This window comes from Capsicum annuum, chromosome 9 (assembly GCF_002878395.1).
Source record: "Capsicum annuum cultivar UCD-10X-F1 chromosome 9, UCD10Xv1.1, whole genome shotgun sequence".
In the NCBI taxonomy this organism is placed as follows: Eukaryota; Viridiplantae; Streptophyta; class Magnoliopsida; order Solanales; family Solanaceae; genus Capsicum; species Capsicum annuum.
The window spans coordinates 920,599-948,229 of record NC_061119.1 but is presented as its reverse complement, the minus strand read 5'-3'; positions in this window follow the sequence as shown (position 1 = coordinate 948,229).

Here is a 27,631-nt window from a genome sequence, read left to right as displayed (position 1 = left end):
AACGGACCACACTAGGATGATTCTCAACCTCCCTGCCATGCCTCGGTCGATTTTAGGCCCATAGCATGCCCACCCCCAAAACCGTGGGTAATGGCACATCAATTTAGGCCAAAATACCCTATTCACATTGTTTTGCGCGTTTGTCCACCCAAATGGCCACAAAAATTTAATCAAACCACACTTAAATGAAACCCAACCTCCTTGGCATACCCCGATCAATTTTTGGCCCATAGCACGCCTAAACCCTACGTATACGCCCGAAATCGTGGGCTATAGCACATCGATTTGGCTCGAAAATTCCCTATTCGCGCCGTTTTGCACATTTTTCCACCCAAATAGCCACAAAAATTTAACCAGACCACAATGGTATGATCCCCAACCTCCCTGTCATACCCCTATTGATTATAGGCCTACAGCACGCGTGGGACCCGGGGCCATCCCAAAAGCCGTGGCCTATAGCACACTAATTTTGCATGAAAATGCTCCGTTCATGCTGTTTCCCCCGTTTGTCCACCCAAATGGCCATGAAAATTTAAACAAACCACACTGGGATGATCCCCAACCTCCCTGGTATGCCTCAATCAATTTTTAGCACACATCACGCCTGAACCCTGGGCCCACCCTCTAAACCATAGGCTATAGCACACTAATTTGGCCAGAAAATGCCTCGTTCAAGCCGTTTTGCCCGTTTGTCCAGCCAAATGGCCACAACAATTTGAACGGACCACAATGGGATGATCCCCAACCTCCCTGGAACTCCCTAGTGGATTTTTGAACCACAGCACACCCGGACCCTGGGTCCACCCCCGAAACCGTGGGCTATAGCACACCGATTTGTCCTGATAATGCCCCGTTCATGCCGTTTCGCCTGTTTGTCCACTCAAAAGGCCACAAAAATTTAAATGGATCACACTAGAATGATCCCTAACGTTCCTTGCATGCGCCGGTTGATTTTCGGCCAACATCACGCCAGGACCCCAGTCCCACCCCTAAAATTGTTAGCCCAAAATGCCCTGGTCGCATCGTTTCGCCCGTTAGTCCACCTAAATGGCCAAGAAAATTTAAACAAACCATAGTGGAATGGTCCCAACCTCCCTGGAATGCCCCGATCAATTTTAAGCCCACAGCATATTCGGACCCTAGGTCTACCCCCAAAACCGTGGGCTATAGCATATCGATTTAGCCCGAAAATGCTCCATTCGATTTGTTTTTCCCGTTTGTCCACCCAAATGGCCATGAAAATTTAAACGTATCACACTATGATAATATCCAACCTTCCTGGCAAGCCCTGATCAATTTTGGCCAACAGCATGCCTGGATCCTGGGCCCACCCTCAAAACTGTGGGCTATAGCATAATGATTTGGCCAGAAAATGCTCCGTTCATGCCGTTTCACCCATTTGTCCACATAAATCGCCACAAAAATGTAAACAAACCATACTAGGATAATATCCAACCTTTCTGGCATGCCCTGATCAATTTTTAACCAACATCATACTTGAATCCTTGGCCCACCCTCAAAACTGTGGGCTATAGCACAACGATTTGGCCAGAAAATGCTCCGTTCATGCCGTTTCTCCCATTTGTCCACCCAAATGGCCACTAAAATTTAAATGGACCACACTGGGATGATACCCAAGCTTCTCGGCATACCCTGGTCAATTTTTGGCCTACAGCACGCTCGGACACCGTGCCCACCTCTGAACTCGTGGGCTATAGCATACCAATTTGGCCTGAAAATGACCTATTCATGCCGTTTTATCCGTTTGTCCACCCAAATAAACACAAAAAATTTAACGAACCATACTGGGATAATCCCTAACCTCCCTTGCATGCCCCAGTCAATTTTTGGCCTACAGCATGACCAAACGTGGGCCGACCCCCAAAAGTGTGGGCTATAGCACACCGGTTTGGCCTAAAAATGTCCTATTCGCGTTGTTTCACCCATTTATCCATTCAAATGGCCATAAAAATTTAAACAGACCATACTGGGATGATCCCCAACCCTCCTCACATGGCTCAATTGATTTTTGGCCCACAGCACGCCTGAACCCCGAGCCCTCCCCTGAAACCGTGGGTATAGCACACCGATTTAGCCCAAAAATACCCCATTAGGGCTATTTTGCCCGTTTGTCCAACCAAATGGCCACAAAAGTTTAAATGGACCACATTGGGGTGATCTCCAACTTTGCTGGCACACCCCGATCGATTTTTGGCCTACAGCACACCCGGACCCCAGGCCCACCCCCAAAACCATGGGCTATAGCACATTGATTTGGCCCAAAAATACCTCGTACGTGCCATTTCGCCCATTTTTCTACCGAAATGGCCATAAAAATTTAAATGGACCACACTAGGACGATCCCCAATCTCTCTGGCATGCCTCCATCGATTTTCGACCTACAGCACACCCGGACCCTGGGCCCACCCCCTAAACCATAGGCTATATAGCACACTGATTTAGCCAAAAAATGCCCTGTTCATGCCATTTTGCCTGTTTGTCAACCCAAATGGGCACACTAATTTAAACGAACCATACTAGAATGATCCTCAACCTCCTTGGCATGCCCCGATTGATTTTCATCCTATAGTGTGACCGAACCCCAAGCCCACCCTCAAAACCGTGGACTATAGCACACTGATTTAGCTCAAAAATAACCCCTTCGCGCTATTTCGCTTGTTTGTCTACCCAATTGGTCACAAAAGTTTAAACAGACCACACTGGGACGATACCCAATCTCCCTGGTATTCCCCAGATGTTTTTTGGCCCATAGCACGCCCGTACCATAGGCCCACCCACAAAATCGTGGGCTATAGCACTCTAATTTGGCTTGAAAATGCCCTATTCATGCCGTTTCGCCCATTTATCTATGCAAATGGCCACAAAAATTTGAAAAAACTATACTGGGATGATCCCTAACTTCCTTGGCATGCCTCGGTCGATTTTTGACCTACATCACACTCAAAACCTTGGCCCACCCCCAAAACCGTGGGCTATAGCACATCGATTTGGCCTGAAAATGCCTCGTTCATGCCGTTTTGCCTGTTTCTCCACCCAAATGGCCACAAAAATTTAAACAGACCATACTGGAATGATACCCAACCTCCCTGGCAAGCCCCAGTCAATTTTTGGTAAACAGCACACCCGAACCATGGGCCCACCCCCAAAATTGTAGGCTATAGCATATTGATTTGGCCAGAAAATGCCTCGTTCATGTCATTTCACCCATATGTCCACCCAAATAGCCACAAAAATTTAACCGAACTATACTGGGATGATACCCAAGCTCCCTGGCATGCCCCGATTGATTTTCAATCCACAGCATACTCGGACATCGTGCCCACCTCTGAACTCATGGGCCGTTTTGCCCATTTTCCCACCCAAATGGCCACGAAAAAATTAACGGACCATACTGTGATGATTCCAAACCTCCCTGGCATTCCCCGACCAATTTTTGGCCTACAGTATGATCTGACCCTGGGCCTACCCCCAAAATCGTGGTCTAAAGTACACCGATTTGGCCTAAAAATACCACGTTTGCGCCGTTTCTCCTGTTTATCCACCCAAATAGCCACAAAAACTTAAACGGACCACACTGGGATGATCCCCAACCTCCCTAGCATGCCCCGGTCAATTTTTAGCCCACAACACACCTGAACCCTGGGCCCAACCCCGAAATCGCAGGCTATAGCACACTGATTTGGCCTGAAAATGCCCCGTTTTCTCCGTTTAACCCGTTTGCCCACCCAAATGGCCACAAAAATTTAAACGGAATACACTGGGATTATCCCTAGCCTCCCTGGCATGCCCCGATCGATTTTAGGCCCACATTACACATGAACCTTAGGCCCTCCCACAGTACACATGAACCTTGGGCTATAGCACACCAATTTGGACAAAAATGCCCCATTCCCGCTGTTTTGCATGTTTGTCCAGCCAAATGGCCACGAAAATTTAAAAGACCACGCTAGGATGATCCCCAACCTCCCTTGCATGCCCTGGTCAATTTTCAGCCCAAAGCATTCCGGACCCTGGGTCCACCCCCAAAACTGTGGGCTATAACACACCAATTTGGATCGAAAATGCCCCGTTCGAGCTGTTTCGCCCGTTCCTCCACCCAAAAAGCCACAAAAATTTAAACGGACCATATTGGAATGATTCCAACTTCCATGGCATGCCCCGGATATTTTTTGGCCCACAACATGCCCGGACCCCGAGCCCACCCCCAAAACTATGGGCTATAGCACACCGATTTGGCCCGAAAATACCCCGTTCGTGTCGTTTCGCCCGTTTGTCCACCCAAAAGGCCACAAAAATTTAAACGGACCACACTGGTACAATCCCCAACCTCCCTAGCATGCCCCGATCGATTTTTGGCCCACAGCACGCCCGGACCCCGAGCCCACCCCCAAAACCGTATGCTATAACACACCGATTTAGCTCAAAAATACCCCGTTTGTGCTATTTCACCCATTTGTCCTCCCCAATGGACACAAAGTAATTAAAAAGACCACACTAGGACGATCTCTAATCTCCCTGGCAGGCCTCGATTGATTTTCAGCCCAGAACACGCCCGGACCCCGGGCTCACCCCCAAAACTGTGGGCCATAGCACATCGATTTGGCTCGAAAACCCCCCATTCACGCCATTTCGCCCATTTGTCCACCCAAATAGCCATAAAAATTTAAATGGACTACACTGGGATGATCCCCAATCTCTCTAGCATTCCTCGATCGACTTTCGACAACCAGCACACTCGGAACCTGAGCCCACCCCTAAAACTGTGAACTATAGCACACCGATTTGACCCAAAAATGCCTCGTTTGCATGATTTTACCAGGTTGTCTACCCAAATGGCCACAAAAATTTGAACAAACCATACTGGGATGATCCATAACCTCCTAGAACTCCCCGGTAGATTTTTGGCCCACAACACACCTGAACCTCGGGTCCACCCCCGAAACCATGGGCTATAGCACACCGATTTAGCCCTAAAATACCCCGTTCATGTCGTTTCGCCTATTTTTTAGTCCCAAAAGGCCACAAAAATATAAACGAACCACACTAGGATGATTCTCAACCTCCTTGGAATGGCTCGGTCGATTTTAGGCCCACAGTACGCTAGGACCCCAGGCCCACCCCCAAAACCGTGGGTTATGGCACATCGATTTAGCCCAAAATACCCCGTTCACATTATTTTTCCTGTTTGTCCACCCAAATGGACACAAAAATTTAATTGAACCATACTGAAATGATCCCTAACCTCCTTGGCATGCCCCGATCAATTTTTGGCCCAAAGCACGCCCGGACCCCATGTCTACGCCCAAAACCGTGGGCTATAGCACATCGATTTGGCTCGAAAATTCCCCATTCGCGCCGTTTTGCAACCGAACCACAATGGTATGATCCCCAACCTTCCTGTCATGCCCTAATTGATTATAGGCCCACAGCACGCATGGGACCCGGGGCCATCCCAAAAACCGTGGCTTAAGCACACTAATTTTGCACGAAAATGCTCCGTTCATGCTGTTTCGCCCGTTTGTCCATCCAAATGGCCATGAAAATTTAAACAGACCACACTGGGATGATCCCCAACCTCCCTGGCATTCCTCAGTCAATTTTTAGCGCACAGCACGCCTGAACCCTGGGCCCACCCCCGAAACCATAGGCTATAGCACACTAATTTGGCCAGAAAATGCCCCGTTCAAGCTGTTTCGCCCGTTTGTCCAGTCAAATGGCCACAAAAATTTGAACGGACCACAATGGGATGCTCCCCAACCTCACTGGAACTCTCCGGTGGATTTTTGAACCACAGCACACCCAGACCTCGAGTCCACCCCCGAAACCGTGGGCTATAGCACACTGATTTGGCCTGATAATGCCCCGTTCATGACGTTTCGCCTGTTTGTCCACCCAAAAGTCCACAAAAATTTAAATGGACCACACTAGAATGATCCCTAACCTTCTTTGCATGCGCTGGTCGATTTTCTGCCAACATCACGCCAGGACCCCAGTCCCACCCCCAAAACCATGGTTTATCGCACATCAATTTAGCCCAAAATGCCCCGTTCGTATTGTTTTGCCCGTTAGTCCACCCAAATGGCCAAGAAAATTTAAACGAACCATACTGGAACGGTTCCCAACCTCCCTGACATTCCCTGGTCGATTTTCATCCCACAGCATATCCGGACCCCAGGTCTACCCTCGAAACCGTGGGCTATAGCATATCGATTTAGCCCGAAAATGCTCCATTCGATCCGTTTTTCCCGTTTGTCCACCCAAATGGCCATGAAAATTTAAACGGATCACACAGAGATGTTCCCCAACCTTCCTAGAAAGCCCAATCAATTTTTGGCCCATAGCACACCTGGACTCCGGGACCACCCCAAAAACGTGGGCCATAGCACATTCATTTAGTTCTAAAATGCTCTGTTCCCGCTGTTTTGCCCGTTTGTCCTCCCAAATGGCCATGATAATTTAAACGGACCACACTAAAATGATACCCAACCTTCCTGCCATGCCCCATTCAACTTTTGTCCCACGGCACGCCCGAAACCCTGGCCCAAAACTGTGGGCTATAGCACACCGATTTAGCCTAAAAATGCCCAGTTCGCGCTGTTTTGCCCGTTTGTCCACCCAAAGGGCCACGGAAATTTAAAAGGACCATACTGGGATGATCCCCAACCTCTCTGGCATGCCTCGGTTGATTTTTGGCTAACAGCACGCTCGAAACCTGGGCCCACCCATAAAACCGGGGGCTATAGCACACTTATTTGGACCAAAAATGCCCCGTTCACGTTGTTTCACCCTTTTATCCATACAAATAGCCACAAAAATTAAAACAGACCATAGTGAGATGATCCCCAACCTCCCTGGCATACTATGGTCGATTTTTATCCTGCAGCACACTCGGACTCCTGGCTCACCCCTGAAACCGTGGGCTACAGCACACTAATTTTACCCGAAAATTCGCCGTTCCCGCTGTTCCACTCGTTTGTCCGCCCTAATGGCCAAGAAAATTTAAACAGACCATACTAGGACTATCCCCAGCCTCACTTGCTCATCCTAGTTAATATTTGCCACACAGCACGCCCGAGCCCACCCCCAAAACCGTGGGCTATATAGCATACCAATTTGACCAAAAAATGCCCCATTCGTGCCGTTTCACCCGTTTGTCCACCCAAATGCCCTCAAAAATTTAAATGGACCATATTGGGATGATTCCTAACTGCCCTAGCATGCCCCGATTGATTTTCAGGCTACAACACGCCCGAATCCCGGGCCCACCCCCAAAACCGTAAGCCATAGTTCACTGATTTGGCCTGAAAATGCCCGTTCTCGCTGTTTCACCCATTTTGTCCACCCAAATAGCCATAAAAATTTAAACAGACAACACTGAGATGATCCCCAACATCGCTGGCACGCCCTGATCAATTTTTGTCCCAAAAAATGCTCGGACCCCGGACCCAGCCCTAAAACCCTGGTTATAGCATACCGTTTTGGCTCAAAATTACCCCGTTCACACCGTTTCATGCATTTGTCCACCTAAATAGCCAAAATAATTTAGACGAACCACACTGGGACGATCCCCAACATCCCTAGCATAGCACGGTTGATTTTTGGCCTACAATAAGCCCGGACATTGGACCTACCCCCAAAACCATCGGCTATAGTACACCGATTTTGCCCAAAAATGCCCCGTTCATGCTGTTTTGACCGTTTGTCCACCCAAATGGCCATAAAAACTTGAAGGGACCATACTAGGGTGATCCCCAAGCTCCCTGGCAAGCCTCGATCGATTTTAGCCCACAGCATGCCCCGACCCCAGGCCCACCCCCGAAACCATGGGCTATAACACACCGATTTGGATTAAAATGCCCCTTTCGCGCCGTTTCGCTCGTTTGTTCACCCAGATGGCCACAAAAATTTAAATGAACTACACTGGGACAATCACCAACCTACCTGGCATGTCCCGATCAATTTTTGTCCTACAGCATGCCCGTACCCCAGGCCTACCCCCAAAACCATAGGCTATAGCACACCAATTTATCCCGAAAATACCCCGTTCGCACCGTTTCGCCCGTTTGCCCACTAAAAAATGGCCATAAAAATTTAAACGGACACACTGGATGATCTCAAACCTCCCTGGCATGCCTCGGTCAATTCTTGGCCCACAGTACGCCCGAACCCCGGGCTCACCCCCAAAACTGTGGGATATAGCACACCGATTTGGCTCGAAAAGACCCCGTGCATGCCGTTTTGCCTGTTTGTCCTCCCAAATGGCCACAAAAATTTAAACGGACCACACTGGGCCTGTCACCAACCTCCCTAGCATGCCCCGGCTAATTTTGGGCCCACAGCACACCAGACTCTGGGCCCACCCCTAAAAATATGGCCTATAGCAAACCGATTTAGTCTGAAAATGCCACGTTCACGCCGTTTCGCCTGTCTGTCCACCCAAATGTCCACAAAAATTTAAATGGACCACATTGGGATGATCCCCAACCTCCCTGGCATGCCCTGGTCAATTTTTGGCCCACAGCACACCCGAACCCTAGACCCACCCCTAAAATCGTGGGATATAGCACACTGATTTAGCTCCAAAATACCCCGTTTAGACTGTTTAGCTCGTTTGTTTACCCAAATGGCCACAAAAATTTAAACGAACCACATTGGGATGATCCTCATCCTCAATGGCATGCTCCAGTCGATTTTAGACCCACAGCACGCCTGGACCCCTGGCCCACCCCAAAAATCATGGGCTATAGCAGATCAATTTGGCCTAGAAGTTCCTCGTTCGCATCGTTTCGCCTGTTTGTCCACACAAATAGCCATAAAAATTTAAACAGACCATACTGGGATGATCCCCAATCTCCCTACCATGCCCCGATCAATTTTTGGCCAACAGCACGCTCGGACCCCGGGCCCACCCCTAAAACCGTGGGCTATAGCACACCTATTTGGCTTGAAAATGCCCCATTTGTACTGTTTTGCCCGTTTGTCCATCCTAATGGCCACGAAAATTTAAACAGACCACACAAGGACTATCCTCAATCTCCCAGGCATGCCCCGATCAATTTTTAGCCCACAGCACGCCCAGACCTTAAGCCCAGCCCCAAAACCATTGGCTATAGCTCACCAATTTACTTGAAAATCCCCCGTTCGCGCCATTTCGCCCTTTTGTCCACCCAACTGGACACAAAAATTTAAACGAACCACAATGGGATGATTTCCAACCTCCCTAGCATGCCTCGATCGATTTTTGGCACACAGCACACCCGAACCCAAAACCCACCCCCAAAATCGTGGGCTATAGAACACCGATTTAGCTTGAAAATTCCCGGTTTGCACTATTTTGCCTGTTTGTCCACCCAAATGGCCACCAAAATTTAAACAGACCACACTTGGATGATCCCCAACCTCCCTGGCATGCCTCGATTGATTATTATCCCAAAGAACGCTCGAAACCTAGGCCAACCCCCCCAAATCGTGGGCTATAGCACACCAATTTAGCCCAAAAATACTCTATTTACGGTGTTTCGCCCATTTGTCCACCCAAATGGCCACAAAAATTTAAATGGACAACATTGGGATGATCCCCAACCTCCTTGGCATGCCCTAGTCAATTTTTGGCCCACAGCACGCCCATACCCAGGCCCACCCCCTAAACCGTGGGCTATAGAACATTGATTTAGCCTGAAAATACCCGGTTCACATCGTTCGCTCGTTTGTCTACTCAAATGGCCATAAAAAATTAAAATGACCACACTGTGATGATCCCCAACCTCCCTGACATGCCCTGATTATTTTTTGGGCCACAGAACGCCTGGGTCCACCCCCAAAACCATGGGCTATAGCACACTGATTTGGCCTAAAAATGCTTCGTTCATGTCATTTTATAATTTTGTCCACCCAAATGGCCAAAAATTTTTAATGGACCACACTTGGACGATCCCCAACATCCCTGGCATGCCTCTATCGATTTTCTTCCAACAGTAAGCCCGAACCCCAGACCCACCCCCAAAACTATAGGCTATAGCACTCTGATCTTGCTCGAAAATTCCCCGTTCGCATTGTTATGCCTGTTTGTCCACCCAAATGCACCCAAAAATTTAAAAGGACCATACTGGGATGATCCCCAGCCTCCCTAGCATGCCCCAATTGATTTTTGTCCCACAGCACGCCCAGATCTTGGGCCCACCCCAAAACCTTGGCCTATAGCACATCGATTTGGCTTGAAAATATCCCGTTCTAGCCATTTTGCATATTTTGTCCACCCAAATGGCCATTAAAATTTAAAAGGACCATAATGGAATGATCCCCAACTCTCTAGCATACCCTAATCAATTTTTGACCCACAAAATGCCCGGAACCCGGGTTCACCCCTAGAACCGTAGGTATAGCATGCCGATTTGGTCCGAAAATGCCCCGTTCACACCGTTTCGCCTGTTTGTCCACCCAAATAGCCACAAAAATTTAAACAGACCAAAATGGGATGATCCCCAACCTCCCTAGCATACCCCGATAAATTTTCAGCCATCAGAACGCCTGGACTCCAGGCCCACCCCCAAAATTGGGGGATATAGCACACTGATTTGGATAAAAATGCCTCGTTCATGCTGTTTTTCCCGTTTGTTCACCCTAATGGCCACAAAAATTTAAACGGAACATACTGGGATATTCCTAAATCTCCATGGCACGTCCTGGTCGATTTTCATCCTGCAGCACGCCCAGACCACGGGGCCACCCCTTAAACCATGGGCTATAGCACACCAATTTTACCTGAAAACACCCCGCTCGCGCCGTTTAGCCCAATTGTCCACCCTAATAGCCACGAAAATATAAACGCACCACACTGGGAGTATCCTTAACCTCCCTGGCTTACCCTGGTCTATTTTTAACCCATAGCACGCCCGAACCCTGGGCCCACCCCTAAAATCATGGGCTATATAGCACATCGATTTGTCCAGAAAATACCTCTTTTTCGTTGTTTCGACAGTTTGTCCACCCAAATACCCCCAAAAATTTAAACGGGCTATATTGGGATGATCCCCAACCTCCCTAGCACGCCCCGATTGATTTTTGGCCAACAGCACGCTCAAATCCCGAGCTCACCCCTAAAAGAGTAGGCTATAGCACACCAATTTGGCCCGAAAATGCCCCGTTCTCGCCGTTTCGCCCATTTTGTCCACCCAAATAGCCACAAAAATTTAAACGGACCACACTGGGATGATCCTCAACCTCCATAGCATGCCCCGATTGATTTTCGGCCCACAGAATGCTCGGACCCCGGGCCCACCCCCAAAACCATGGGTATAGCACATCGATTTGGCCTAAAAATGCTCCGTTCACACCATTTCGCCCGTTTGTCCACCCAAATGTCCACGAAAATTTAAACGGACCAAACTGGGACTATCCCCAACCTCCCTGGCCTGTCTAGATCGATTTTTGGCCTACATCACACCTGGACCCTAGGACCACCCTTGAAATCGTGGGCTATAGCATACCGATTTTGCCTAAAAATGCCCCATTCATGTCGTTTCGCCCGTTTGTCCACCCAAATGGCCGCAAAATTTAAACGGACTACACAGGGATGATCCTCAACCTCCCTGGCATGCCCCGGTTGAGTTTTAGCCTATAACACACCCAGACCCTGGGCCCACCCCTAAAACCGCGGGCGATAGCACACCGGTTTGGCCCAAAAATGCCCCGTTCGCACCGTTTCGATCATTTGTCCACCTAAATGGCTACATAATTTGAAAGGGACCACACTGAGATGATCCTCAACCTCCTTGGCACTCCTCGATCGATTTTTAGCCCACAGCATGCCCTGACCCCGGGCCCACCCCCAAAATCGTGGGCTATAGCATTCCGATTTGGCATAAAAATGCTTCGTTCGCGCCATTTTGCTCGTTTGTCCACCTAAATGGCCAAGAAAATTTAAACGCACCACACTGGGACAATCACCAACCTCCCTAGCATGCCCCGATCAATTTTCGACCTACAACATGCCCAGACCCCGCACCCACCCCCAAAATCATAAGCTATAGCACACTGATTAGTCCCAAAAATGCCCCGTTCGCACCGTTTCCCCCGTTTGTCTACCAAAATTGCCATAAAAATTTAAATAGACCACACTAGGATGACTTCTAAACTCCCTAGCACGCCTCAATCAATTTTTGTCCCACAGCATGCTCGGACTTTGGGCCTACCCCAGAAATCGTGGGCTATTGCACACCGATTTGACTCAAAAATGCCCCGTTTGCGCTATTTCGCACGTTTGTCTACCCAAATGGCCACAAAACCTTAAACGGAACACACTGGGATATCCCCAACCTCCCTGGCATGTCCCGAACAATATTTGGCCCACAACACACCGAAATCTGGGCCCACCCCCAAAACTGTAGGCGATAGCACACCGATTTGGCTAGAAAATGCCCCGTTCACGCCGTTTCGCCCATCTGTACACCCAAATGGCCACTAAAATTTAAGCTAACCATATTGGGACGATCCCCAACCTTCCTATCATGCCCCGATTAATTTTTAGCCCACACCATACTCTGACACCGAGCCCACCTCCGAAGCCATGGGAAATAGCACACCGATTTAGCTCAAAAATGGTCCGTTCACGTCGTTTAGCCCGTTTGTCCACCCAAATGGCCACAAAAATTTAAATGGACCATACTAGGACGATCTTTAACCTCGATGGAATGCCCCAATCAATTTTCGGCACATAGCACGCTCGAACTCTGCGCCCACCCCTAAAACCGTGGGCTATAGCACACCAATTTGGCCCGAATATGGCCCGTTCGCACCATTTCACCCGTTTGTCCACCCAAATGGCCACAAAAATTTAAACGAACTACATTGGAACGATCCCCAACCTCCCTGGCATGCCTTGGTCTATTTTCAGCCCATAGCACGCCCGGATCCTCAGTCCACCCCTAAAATCGTGGGCTATAGAACACCTATTTGGCCCGAAAATGCACCGTTCACGCTGTTTTACCCTTTTGTCCACCCAAATGGCTACAAAAAATTAAACGGACCACACAGGGACTATGCCAAATCTCCCAGGCGTGCCTCGATCAACTTTTGGCCCACAGCACACCCAGACCCCGAGCCCACCCCCGAAACCGTTGGCTATATAGCACACTAATTTGCCTGAAAAATGTCCCGTTTGCGCGTTTGTCTACCCAAATGGCCACAAAAATTTAAACGGACCATAATGAAATGATCTCCAACCTCCCTGGCATTCCCCAGTCGATTTTTTGCCCACTGCATACCCGGACCCCGAGCCCAACCCCGAAATCGTGGGCTATAGCACACAGATTTTGCCTAAAAATGCCCCGTTTGCATCGTTTTGCCTGTTTGTCCACCCAAATGGGCACAAAAATTTAAATGGGCCATACTAGGACGATCCCTAACCTCCCTGGAATGCAACGATTGATTTTTAGCCCACAGCACGCCTGAGCCCTCCCCTGAAACCATAGGCTATGGCACACCAATTTGGCTCAAAAATGCCCCGTTCGCACCGATTTATCCGTTTGTCCACCTAAGTGGCCTCAAAAATTTTAACGGACCGTATTGGGATGATCCCCAACCTCCCTAGCATGCCTCAATCAATTTTTGGCCCACAACACACCTGAACCCCAGGCCCACCCCCAAAAACGTGTGCTATAGTACACCGATTTGGTCCAAAAATGCCCCATTTGCACTGTTTAACCCTTTTGTCCACAAAAATGGCCACAAAATTTATATGGACCATATTGGGATGATCCCCAACCTCTTTGGCATACCCCGATTGATTTTTATCCCATAGCACGCCCAGACCCCAGGCCCACCCCCAAAACCATGGGTTATGTCACATCAATTTGGCCTAAAATGCCCTGTTCACGTCATTTTGCCCGTTTGTCCGCTCAAATGGCCATAAAAATTTAAAAGGACCATACTGGGATGATCCCCAACCTCACTAGAACATCTCTGGCAATTTTTGACCCACAGCACGCCCAGACCCTGGGCCCACCCCCAAAATCGTGGACTAATGCACACCGATTTGGCGTAAAAATGCCCCGTTCGCGCTGTTTTTCCTGTTTTTCCACCCAAATGCCCACAAAAATTTAAACAGCCCTTACTGGGATGATACACAGTCTCCTTGGCATGCCCCAGTTGATTTTCAGCAAACAGTACACCCGGACCCCGAGCCTACCCCCAAAACCACAGGCTATAGCAAACCGATTTAGCCAAAAAATGCCACGTTCATGCTATTTCATCCATTTGTCCATTCAAATGGCTACAAAAATTTAAACAGACCACACTAGGATGATCCCCAAGCTCCCTGGCATGCCTCAGTCGATTTTCTACCCACAACACGCCCGGACACCGGACCCACCTTAGAAACGATGGGCTATAGCACACTAATTTGGCCCAAAAATGCCCAATCGTGCCGTTTAGCCCGTTTGTCCATCCAAATGGCCATGAGAAATTTAATGGACAATACTGGGATGATCCCCAATCTCCCTGGTATGCCCTGGTCAATTTTCAGCCTGCAGCATGACCGAACCCTGGGCCCACACCCAAAATCGTGGGCTACAGTACATCAATTTGGCCTGAAAATGTCCTGTTCGCACTGTTTCACCCGCTTATCCACCCAAATGGCCACAAAATTTTAAACAGACCACGCTAGGACGATCCCCAACCTCCATGAGATGCCCCAAAATTTTTGGCCTACAGCACGCCCGGACCCTGCTCCCACTCCCAAAACCGTGGTCTATAGGACACCAATTTGGCCTGAAAATGCCCCATTTGCTCTATTTCGCCCGTTTGTCCACCCAAATGGACACAAAAACTTAAACGGAACACACTGGAACTGTCCCCAACCTTTATGGCATGCCCTAAATAATTTTTGGCCCACAGCACACCGGAATCTGAGCCCACCCCAAAAATTATGGGCTATAGCACACCAATTTGGCCTGAAAATGCCCCATTCGTGCCGTTTCACCCGTCTGTACACCCAAATGGCCACTAAAATTTAAACTGAACACATTGGAATGATCCCCAACCTCCCTAGCATGCCTCGATTGATTTTTATCCCACACCACACCCGAACACCGAGCCCACCTCTGAAACTGTGGGATATAGCACACCGATTTAGCTCAAAAATGGCCCGTTCATGTCGTTTAGCCCGTTTGTCCACCCAAATAACCACAAAAATTTAAATGGACCATACTAGGACAATCCTTAACCTCGATGGAATGCCCCAGTCAATTTTTGGCATACATCACGCTCGGACTCTGGGCCTACCCCCAAAATGGTTGGCTATAGCACACTAATTTGGTTCGAAAATGCCCTGTTCGCACCATTTCACTCGTTTGTCCACCCAAATGGCCACAATAATTTAAACGAACAACACTGGAATGATCCTTAACCTCCCTGGTATGCCCCGATCTATTTTCAGCCCATAGCACGCCCGGACCCTCGGCCCACCCCTTAAACTGTGGGCTATAGAACACCTACTTGTCCCGAAAATGCACCGTTCATGTTGTTTCGCCCTTTTGTCCACCCAAATGGCCACAAAAATTTAAATGGACCACACAGGGACTATCCCCAATCTCCCAAGCATGCCCCGATCAATTTTTGGCCCACAGCACGCCTAGACCCCGAGCCCACCCCCAAAATCGTTGGCTATATAGCACACCAATTTGCCCGAAAAATGCGCCATTCACGCCGTTTGCCCATTTGTCTACCCAAATAGCAACAAAAATTTAAACGGCCCACAATGGGACCATCGCAAACCTCCCTGGCATGCCCCAGTCGATTTTTTGCCCACTGCACACCCGGACCCCGAGCCTAACCCTAAAATCGTGGGCTATAACACATTGATTTTTCCTGAAAAATGCCCCATTTGCACCGTTTTGCCCGTTTGTCCACCCAATGGACACGAAAATTTAAACGGGCCATATTGGGATGATCCCTAACCTCCCTGGCATGCAATGATTGATTTTTAGCCCACAGCACACCCGAGCCCGCCCCTGAAACCGTAGGCTATAGCACACATTTGGCTCAAAAAATGCCCCGTTCGCACCGTTTTACCTATTTGTTCACCTAAATGGCCTCAAAAATTTAAACGGACCACATTTGGATGATCCCCAACCTCCCTAGCATGCCTCAATCGATTTTTGTCCCACAACACACCCGAACCCCAGGCCCACCCCCTAAAACGTGCGCTATAGTACACCGATTTAGCCCAAAAATGCCCCATTTGCACTATTTAACCCTTTTGTCCACAAAAATGGCCATAAAATTTATATGGACCATATTGGGATGATCCCCAACCTCTTTGGCACACCCCGATCAATTTTTAGCCCATAGCACGCCCGGACCCCAGGCCACCCCCGAAACTGTGGGTTATAGCACATCAATTTGGCCTAAAAATTCCCTGTTCACGCCGTTTCGCCCGTTTGTCCGCTCAAATTGCCACAAAAATTTAAAAGGGCCATGCTGGGATGATCCCCAACCTCACTGGCATGTCTCTGGCAATTTTTAAACCACAGCACGCCCAGACCCTGGGCCCACCTCCAAAACCGTGGGCTAATGCATACCGATTTGGCTGTTTTACCTGTTTGTCCACCCAAATGGCCATGAAAATTTAAATAGACCTTACTGGGATGATACACAACCTCCCTGGCATGCCCCAGTTGATTTTTGGCCAACAGCACGCTCGGACACCGAGCCAACCCCCAAAACTGTGGGCTATAGCACACCGATTTAGCCAGAAAATGCCCCGTTCGTGTTGTTTCATCCATTTGTCCATCTAAATGGCCACAAAAATTTAAACAGATCACACTGGGATGATCCCCATGTTCTCTGGCATACCCCGGTCGATTTTCTGCCCACAACACGCCCGGACACCGGGCCCACCTCAGAAACCATGGGCTATAGCACACTAATTTGGCCTAAAAATGCCCCATTCGTGCCGTTTAGCCCATTTGTCCATCCAAATGGCCACAAAAAATTTAACGAACCATACTGGGATGATCCCCAACCTCCCTGGCATGCCCCGGTCAATTTTTCCCTACAGCATGATCGAACCTCGGGCCCACCCCCAAAATCGTGGGCTACAGTACATCGATTTGGCCTGAAAATGCCCCATTCGCACCGTTACACCCGTTTATACACCCAAATGGCCATAAAAATTTAAATGGACCACACTAGGATGATCCTCAACCTCCATGGCATACCCTAGTCGATTTTTGGCTTATAGCACACCTAGACCCTGTGCCTACCCCCAAAACCGCGGGCTATAAGACACCAATTTAGCCTGAAAATGCTCCATTCTCTCCATTTCACCCGTTTGTCCACCCAAATGGCTACGAAAATTTAAACGGACCAAACTGGGATGATCCCCAACCTCACTGGTATGCCATGATAGATTTTCGGCCCACAACATGCACAGAACCTGGGCCCACCCTTAAAACCGCGGGCTATAGCCCACCGATTTGGCTGAAAATGCCCCATTCCTACCGTTTTAACCGTTTCTCCAACCAAATGGACACAAAAATTAAACGACCATACTGGGATAATTCCCAACTTCCTTGGCATGCGCCGATCAATTTTCAGCCCACAGCACGCCCGGACACAAGGTCCACCCCCGAAACCGTGGGCTATAGCACACCAATTTGGCCCGAAAATGCCCCAATCGCGTTGTTTCGCCCGTTTGTCTACCCAAATGGCGATGAAAATTTAAATGGATCACACTAGGATGATCCCCAACCTTCCTAGCATGCCCATGTTGATTTCCAGCCCACAGAATGCTCGAACCTCGGGCCAACCCCCAAGATCGTAGGCTATAGCACACCAATTTGGTCTGAAAATGCCCCGTCTGTGGCTTTTTGCCCGTTTGTCCACACAAATGGCCATGAAAATATAAACGGACCATACTGGGACAATCCCTAACCTCCCTAGCACGTTTCAACCAATTTTTGGCCCATAGCACGAATGGACCCCAAGCCCACCCCCAAAACCGTGGGCTATAGCACATCAATTTAGTTTGAAAATGCTACATTCGCACTATTTCGTCCGTTTGTTAACCCAAATGGACACCAATATTTAAACGGACCACACTGGGATGATCTCCAACCTCCCTGGCATGCCCTTGTCAATTTTAAGCCCAATGCACGCTCGGACCCCAGGCCCACCCCCGAGATCGTGGGATATTGCACACCGATTTGGTTCAAAAATGCCCCGATTAAATTTTGACCCACAGCACACCCAGAACCTAGGCCCACCGCCAAGACCGTTGACTATAGCACACCGATTTGGTCCGAAAATGCCCCGTTCGTGCTGTTTTGCTCGTTTGTCCACCTAAATGGCCACAAAAATTTAAACGAACCATACTGGGATGATGCCCAACCTTAATGCCCCGGTCAATTTTTGGCCCATAGAACACCCAGATCTCGGGCCCACACCCAAAACCGTGGGCTATAGCACATTGAATTGGCCCAAAAATGCACCATTCGCGTCGTTTTACCCATTTATCCACTCAAATGGCCATGAAAAATTTAAAGCACCACACTGGGATGATCCCCAACCTCCCTGGCACACCCCGATAGATTTTCGGACTACAGCACACTCGGACCCCAGGCTTACCCCCAAAACCATGGGCTATAGAATACCTATTTAGCTTAAAAATGCCCCGTTCATGCAGTTTTACCTGTTTGTCCACCCAAATGGCCACGAAAATATAAGCGGACCATACTGAGATGATCCGTAACCTCCATGGCATGCCCCGACCAATTTTTGGCCCATAGCACGCCCTAACCCCGAGCCCACCCCCAAAACCGTTGGCTATAGCACACCGATTTGGCTCAAAAATTCCCCGTTCGTGCCGTTTAGCCCGTTTGTCAACCCAAATGGCCACAAAAATTTAAATGGACAACAATGGGACGATCCCCAACCTCCCTAACATGCCCCGATAAATTTTTGGCCCACACAGCCTGAGCCCTGGGTCCACCCCCAAAACCGTGGGTTATAGCACACTGAGTTGGCTCGAAAATACACCGTTCGTGCCATTTTGCTCGTTTGTCCACCCAAATGGCCACGAAAATTTAAACAGACAACAGTGAGATGATACCAAACCTCCTTGGAATACCTCGGTTGATTTTCGTCCCATAGTATGCCTGCACCCTAGGACCACCCTGAATCTGAGGGCACACCGATTTTGCCTGAAAATTCCCTATTTGCGCTGTTTACTCTGTTTGTCCACCCAAATGGAAATGAAAATTTAAACGGACTACACTGGGATGATCCATAACCTCCCTGGTATGCCCTGATCAATTTTTGGCCCATTGTACGCCCGAACCCCAAGCCAACCCCCGTAACCATAGGCTATAGCATATCAATTTGGCCTGAAAATGTCCATTTGGGCCGTTTCGCCCTATTGTCCACCCAATTGGCCACAAAAATTTAAACGGACCATACTGGGACAGTTGCTAAACTCCCTGGCATGCCTCGATCAATATTTGAACCCCAGCATGCCCTGACCCATCCACCCCCGAAACCATGGGCTCTAGCACACTGATTTGGCCCAAAAATGTTCCGTTCGCACTGTTTTACCTGTTTATCCACCCAAATGGCCACGAAAATTTAAACATACCACACTATGGTCCCCAACCTCCATGGCATACCTCAGTCAATTTTTGGCCTACGTCACGCTTGGACCCCGGGCCCACCCCTAAAACTATGGGCTATAGCACACTGATTTAGCCCAAAAATGCCCCATTCACTCCATTTAGCCTGTTTGTCCACCCAAATGGCCACGAAAATTTAAAACGACCACACTTGGATTATCCCCAACCTCTTTGGCACACCTCAGTTGATTTTCGGCCAACAACACGCCTAGACCCCAGGCCCAGCCCCGAAACTGTGGGCTATAGCACACCTATTTATCCCGAAAATTCCCCGTTTGTGCGGTTTCGTCCATTTGTCTACCCAAATGGCCACGAAAATTTAAACAAACCAAACTGGAACGATCCCCAACCTTCCTGGCATGCTCTGATCGATTTTTGGACCACAGAACACCCGAATCCTGGGTGCACCCCCAAAACCATGGGCTACGGCATACCGATTTAGCCCGATAATGCCCCGTTCACGCCGTTTTACCTGTTTATCCACCCAAATAACCGTAAAAATTTAAACAAACCACACAGGGATGATCCCCAAGCTTCTTGGCATACCTCGATTGATTTTTGGCCCACAGTACGCCTAGACCTTCGGCCCACCCCCAAAATCGTGGGCTATAGCACACTGATTTGGCCCAAAAATGCGTCGTTTGCATCATTTTGCACGTTTTTCCTCCCAAATAACCACAAAAATTTAAATTGACCACGCAGGGATGATCCCCAACCTCCCTGGCATACCCTGATTAATTTTCAGCATACAACACGCTCGGACCCAGGCCCACACCCAAAATCATGGGCTATAGCATACCCATTTAGCCCGAAAATGCCCCGTTCGTGCTGGGCCCAGGCCCTCCCTAGAATGCCTCGATCGATTTTCGACCCACAGACCGCTCATACCTCAGGACCACCCCAAAAATCGTGGGCTATAGCACACTGATTTAGCCCGTAAACTCCCCGTTCATGCTATTTCTCCCGTTTGTACACCCAAATTCCAACAAAAATTTAAATGGACCACACAGGGACAATCCTCAACCTCTTTGGCATGCCCTAGTCAATTTTTGACCTACAGCACGCCCGGACCCCGAGGCCACCCCCAAAATCGTGGGCTATAGCACACCGATTTGGCCCAAAAATGTCTCGTTTGCACTATTTCGCCAGTTTGTCCACCCAAATGGCCACAAAAATTTAAATGGACCATATTGGGATGATTCCCAACCTCCCTGGCATCCCCCGATTGATTTTTAGCCCACAGCATGCATGAACCCCGAGCCCACCCCCGAGACCGTGGGCTATAGCACATCGATTAGGACTGAAAATGCACCATTTGCGTCGTTTAACTTGTTTGTCCACTCAAATGGCCATGAAAATTTAAAAGCACCACACTGGGATGATCCCAAACCTCCCTGGCATGCCTTGATAGATTTTTGGCACACACCATGCCTGGACCCCTTGGCCACCCCCAAAACTGTGGGCTGTAGCACACCGTTTTGGCCCAAAAATGCCCCGTTCACATCGATTTGCCTGTTTGTCCTCCCAAATGGCCACAAAAATTTAAACGGACCACACTGGGATGATCCTTAACCTCCCCGACATGCCCAGATCAATTTTTAACCAACAGCATGCCCAAACCCTAGTCCACCCTTGAAATCATGGGCTATAACTCACCGATTTGGCCTGAAAATGCCCCATTCGCGCTGTTTCACTTGTTTAAATGGTCACTAGGATGATTACCAACCTCCCTGGCATGCCTCGGTCGATTTTTAGCCGACAGCACGTCCGGAACCTGGGCCCACCCCTGAAACCGTGGGTTATGTGATACGGGAAAAATAACAGAAACACAACACAACTCCAAAACAGTCCACTAATCTTAAGGATTTGAGGACTAAGATGGAGACCATTCTTGGATTCACTACAACAATAATAATAGGAGATAACAACGGTGCATTTGACACCAAAAATAGCAGCAACACAATGATAACAAGATGAACACAATGAGAACAAATTTCAGATTCAAGAAGGACATAAAACAATCCACTATGAATCTACAAAGTGAAATAACATAAAGATAGATAGATAGACCAAATGAGGGAATAATATTAACAACCCAAAAGCTTATTCCACTTTTGGACCTTTAATACTACACACAACACTAACCTATCTCCTACGTAGGCACAAGACGGATCTCGATCTCCCAAGGACCAACATTTCCAAGCTTGAATCCAACACGGGTGATTCCACACTCAAATTGATTTCCCTAGTTACAATTTTAGATCTGTGCCTCAAAGAGAGAGGACTTGTCTTTCAATGTTATACAACATTCATCATCATCAAAATGTAATGAATGAATCCCTAGAAGGTTGTATTTATAGTGTATTACAAGAATAGTGTGAAATATCCAAAACGACCCCTTAGTCAAAGTCTTCAAGTGGGCTCCCTTGGAGTGCATTGAATGGACTGATTTTGGAGCCTAGTTAGGCCTTCCTTTGCACTTCACGTGTACACTCCAAGTCTCAGATTCATTCACTCTCGCACTCACCCACCTCCGTGTTCGTACCCATATCATCCTTCCCTTCTTGAAAAGGATTCAACCTCGAATCCGTACCTTGTAAAATCAAGAGAAGACAAACAAGCACACATACTCATGACATGAGGGGTTAGGGTTAGCAAAAAAACACGTCAATATGCCCTACCTAGGTGGAACAAACTTAAAGTATATCCATGGATCCTTTGTGTTGGACTTAAAAAACTTAGTATAAATGGCACAAAGGAAGTCGTCACCACCAACAAAAAGAGATAAGAAAGAACCTTTTCTTCCTTCATTAGCACCCACAACCAAACATTGCTTGTCATCTTGACCAAGAATTAAGTGGGGAGTGTAGAGATTTTCACATTCCAAGAGGGTGCCGGGATCAAATGAAAAAATTAACCAAGGGCCTAAACCGAGGCTAGCCCTTCTTTCCCCTAGAATATCACTCCCACATTCACACATAAAATTATTTTCATACACATGGTCTCTATGAACAAAAATAATTACAATGCTTTTACCACACAAGATGTTCAAAGAGTCAAGTGCATTATCAAGATCAATTCTATAGACATCATCACTAACTTGAGAATTTTTAAGAACACTATTCACATTCTCAAGTAGTGAACTACATTTAAGAGTAAATTGATCATCATGCACACCAAGAGTACTACCAAGAGTACTCATTTCTGAGACTGCACATTCATTTCCCATAAGAGTACTCTCATCTTCCAAGAAGAGATTTCCATATTTAGGAGGAATGTTGTCACACCATAGCGGGTTAGCATATCGGCTATAGCCTTCAAGGCAAGCTATACCATCATTTTCACCACTATGTTCCTTAGGAGTGTTTTTATCATCTTCAAACAAAACATTAAAGCTAAAGAGAGCATGATCTATCTCACAGACAGATTTGGAACTAGCAACTGCTTCGCTCTCTATAAGTTCACTATCATGTACCAAAGATGTTTCAATCTCCTCTTTACCTTGGTGTGGCTCGGGGTAGCCCACTTCTTCCTTTGGAAAGCTCTTGGCACAAGGTGTTTGGACAAGGGAAGTTGGATTTTGTGGGATAAGTTTAGGAAATAATTGGCGTAGCGTTTCCATGTGCCATTTCATTTCTTCAATATCGTCATTGATGAGATCAAACGTGGCATCAAGATTAGTGGCAGCCATGGTACCTAAAGCAAAGGACAACAACAAACAGAAAAACAAACAAACTTGTTAGCTCAAAAATGCCTAACCATACTCTCACTCTCAATTTTTACCTCACACTAGATTTCACAAATGTTGAACGCCGGTTTGTACTTCATGAGTGATTGAGGGTCGAGTCTACTCTTGCTCGGAATAAATTTTTATTTAAGTTGACTCAAAGAAAATTTGTGTACGGACTAGAACCAACAAGATACAACGAATTCACGAAAGAGAAAAGCACACAAAGAACATTAACACGAACAAACGGACACAAACTAATTTACAATCTAGTAGGAGTTTACTAGCTTGTCAATTAGTGTTCGGACCAATCAAACGAAACTATGGAACCATAAAAAGAAACTAAGAAAATATGAAATTTGAGCCAAAATTGTTGCGGGAACAGTAACAAGGATGATGTGGCAGCATGTAATTGGTTTCGATTTCTAACAATTTTTGTTGTCCAATTTCAAGTCTTGGTCAATTTACAATTTAGTAATTGGTGGAATTTGTTTTAAGGAGGGAAATTCAAACAAGTCTTGGAGCCTTTTCAAATTCAAGTTTTCAAGACTTGACTTTTATAGTACTTTTCCTTAAAACATGGACCCTTGTTTCATGGGAAAGTGGTTGAGAAGTAATGTAAAGTCTTTAGTGTGTAGGAAAAGTCTTTGAGTTACAAGTACTACACCTTGAAACTTGGATCTATGTCTTGTAAGACTAACACAATACACACTCTTTTTTCTTCAACTTCTAAGATCAACAACCACTTTTTTTTACAACAATATATGGAGATGGTGAAGAACACCAAGAACACAAACTTTGAGTCTTGAAGTTCTAAGGTTCAAGTTGGACCTCCCAAACAACAACAACAACTTTCCAAGCTTAAATTCAACAACACAATCTCCACAATACACGTTCAAAACTTGAACCAACAACACATCGCACGTTCAAGTCTTGAACCCGCAACAACAATACCAACAACAATCGGCCAAGTCCAAGTTCACAATAACAACATCAACAACAAAGGCTCAAATCAAGACATAAAAAGTGTTAGTGAAGAACAATACTAAAACTACAAAAAATTAAGACAAGTAAAACTCTCGGCCAAGATACAAAAAGAACACAATTTTCGGCCAAGAACACAAAGTGGACAGATTGCTATTTTCTAGAAATTTCAGTTTTTAGTTTTTTTTTTTTGTAGTTTTCAAGTCTCAAGCCCAAGATTGATCTTGTTAGAACAAAATCAACGATGGATTTGATACCAAATGATATGGAAAAAACAACGGAAACACGAAACAACTCCAAAACAGTCCACTAATCTTAAGGATTTGAGGACTAAGATGGTGACCACTCTCAGATTCACTACAACAACAACAACAATACGAGATAACAACGGTGCATTTGACACCAAAAATATCAGCAACACAATGATAACAAGATGAACACAATAAGAACAAATTTCAGATTCAAGAAGGACACAAAACAGTCCACTATGAATCTACAAAGTGAAATAAGATAAAGATAGATAGATAGACCAAATGAGGGAATAATATTAACAACCTATTAACTTATTCCACTTTTGGACCTTTAATACTACACACAACACTAACCTATCTCCTACGTAGGCACAAGAGGGATCTCGATCTCCCAAGGACCAACATTTCCAAGCTTGAATCCAACACGAGTGATTCCACACTCAAGTTGATTTCCCTAATTACAATTTCAGATTTGTGCCTCAAGGAGAGAGGACTTGTCTTTCAATGTTATACAACATTCATCATCATCAAAATGTAATGAATGAATCCCTAGAAGGTTGTATTTATAGTGTATTACAAAAATAGTGTGAAATCTCCAAAATGACCCCTTAGTCAAAGTCTTCAAGTGGGCTCCCTTGGAGTGCATTGTAAGGACTGATTTTAGAGACTAGTTAGGCCTTCCTTTGCACTTCACGTGTACACTCCAAATCTCAGATTCATTCACTCTCGCACTCACCCAACTTCGTGGTTGTACCCGTATCACTATGGCACTTAGATTTGGCCCGAAAATTCCCTATTCGTGCCGTTTCGCATGTTTGTCCACTCAAATGGCTGTGAAAATTTAGAAGCACCACACTGGGATGATCCCCAACCTCTCTGGTATGCCCCAATCGATTTTTGGCCCACAACACGCCTGAATCCCGGGCTCACCACCAAAACCGTCTGCTATAGCACACCAATTTGGCCTAAAAATGCTCTATTTGAGCCATTTCGCCTGTTTGTCCACTCAAATGGCCATGAAAATATAAAAGAACCACACTGGGACAATCTCCAACCTCCCTAGAATGCCTCGGTAGATTTTCAACCCATAGCACACCCGTACCCCTGGCCCACCCCGAAACCATGGGCTATAGCTCACTGATTTGGCCCCAAAATAGCCCGTTCGTGCTGTTTCACCCGTTTATACACCCAAATTACAATAAAAATTTAAATATACCATACGGGGAGAATCCCCAACCTCCCTGGCACACCCCGATCAATTTTTAGGTGGACCCCAGGCCCACCCCCAAAACCGTGGGATATAGCACATCGATTTGCCCAAAAAACACCCCATTCCTGCCATTTCGCCCGTTTGTCTACCCAAATGATCCCCAACCTCCCTGGTACGCCCTAGTTAATTTTTATCCTACAGTATGCCCGGAACCTGGGCCACTCCTGCAATCGAGAGCTATAGCACACCAATATTGCCCGAAAATGCCCCATGCGCGTCGTTACGCCCATTTATCTACCTAAATGGCCATGAAAATTTAAACAAACCATACTGGGATGATCCCCAACCTCCCTAGTATGCCTCGATCAATTTTTGGCCCATAGCACGTCTGGACCCCGCGCCCACCCACGTGACTGTGGGCTATAGCACACCGATTTGGCCCGAAAATACCTCATTCGCACTGTTTCACCTATTTGTCCACCCACATGGCCAAGAAAATTTAAATGGAACCATACTGGGATGATCCCCGACCTTACTGGAACTCCTCGATGGATTTTTAGCCTACATAACACCCGAATCTCAAGCCCACCCTCGAAATCGTGGGCTATAGCACACCGATTTCGTCGAAAATTGCCCTGTTCTCGCTGCTTCACCCGTTTGTCCACCCAAATGGATGCAAAACATTAAACAAACTACACTAGGATGCTCCCCAACCTCCCTAGCATGACCCAGTCAATTTTCGTCCCACAGCTCGCCCAGACCCCAAGCCAGTCCCGAAACCGTGGGCTATAGCACACCTATTTCGCCAAAAAATGCCTCGTTCGAATTGTTTTGCCCATTTGTCAACCCAAATTGTAACAAAAATTTAAATGGACCACACAGGGATAATCCTCAACCTCCCTACCATGCCCCGATTAATTTTTTGCCAACAGCACGCCCGGACCCCGAGCCCATCCCCTAAACTGTGGCTATAGCACACCGATTTCACTCGAAAATGCCTCATTCGCGGTGTTTTACCTGTTTGTCCACTTAAATGGCCATGAAAATTTAAACAAACCATATTGGGATGATCTCCAACCTTCCTGGAACACCTCGGTTGATGTTTTACCCACTGCAGGCCCGAACCCTGGGTCCACCCCCGAGACCGTGGGCTATAGCACATCGATTAGGCCCAAAAATGCATCGTTTACATCGTTTTGCCCGTTTGTCCACTCAATTGGCCACAAAAATTTAAAAAGACTATATTGGGACGATCACCAACCTCCCTTGCCCAACCCAATTGATTTTCTGCCAATAGCATGACGGACCCCGGGCCCAACCCAATAACTGGTGGCTATAGCACACCGATTTGTCCCGAAAATGCCCCGTTCGCACCGTTTTGCCCGTTTGTCAACCAAAATGGCCACAAAAATTTAAGCAGACCACGCTGGGATGATCCGTAACCTTCCTGGCATGCCCTAATCAATTTTTGACCCACAGCACGCTGGGACCCAGATCCAACCCCGAAACTGTGGGCTATAACACTCAATTTTCCTCGAAAATGCCCCATTCACGCTGTTTCACCTGTTTCTCAACCCAAATGGCCACAAAAATTTAAATGGACCACACTAGGATGATAACCAACCTCTCTGGCATGGCCCGGTCGATTTTTGGCCCACAGCACGCCCAGACTCCGAGCCCACCCCCAAAACCATGGGCTATGACACATTAATTTAGCCCGAAAATGCACTGTTCGCGCCGTTTCGCCCGTTTGCCTACTCAAATGGCAATGAAA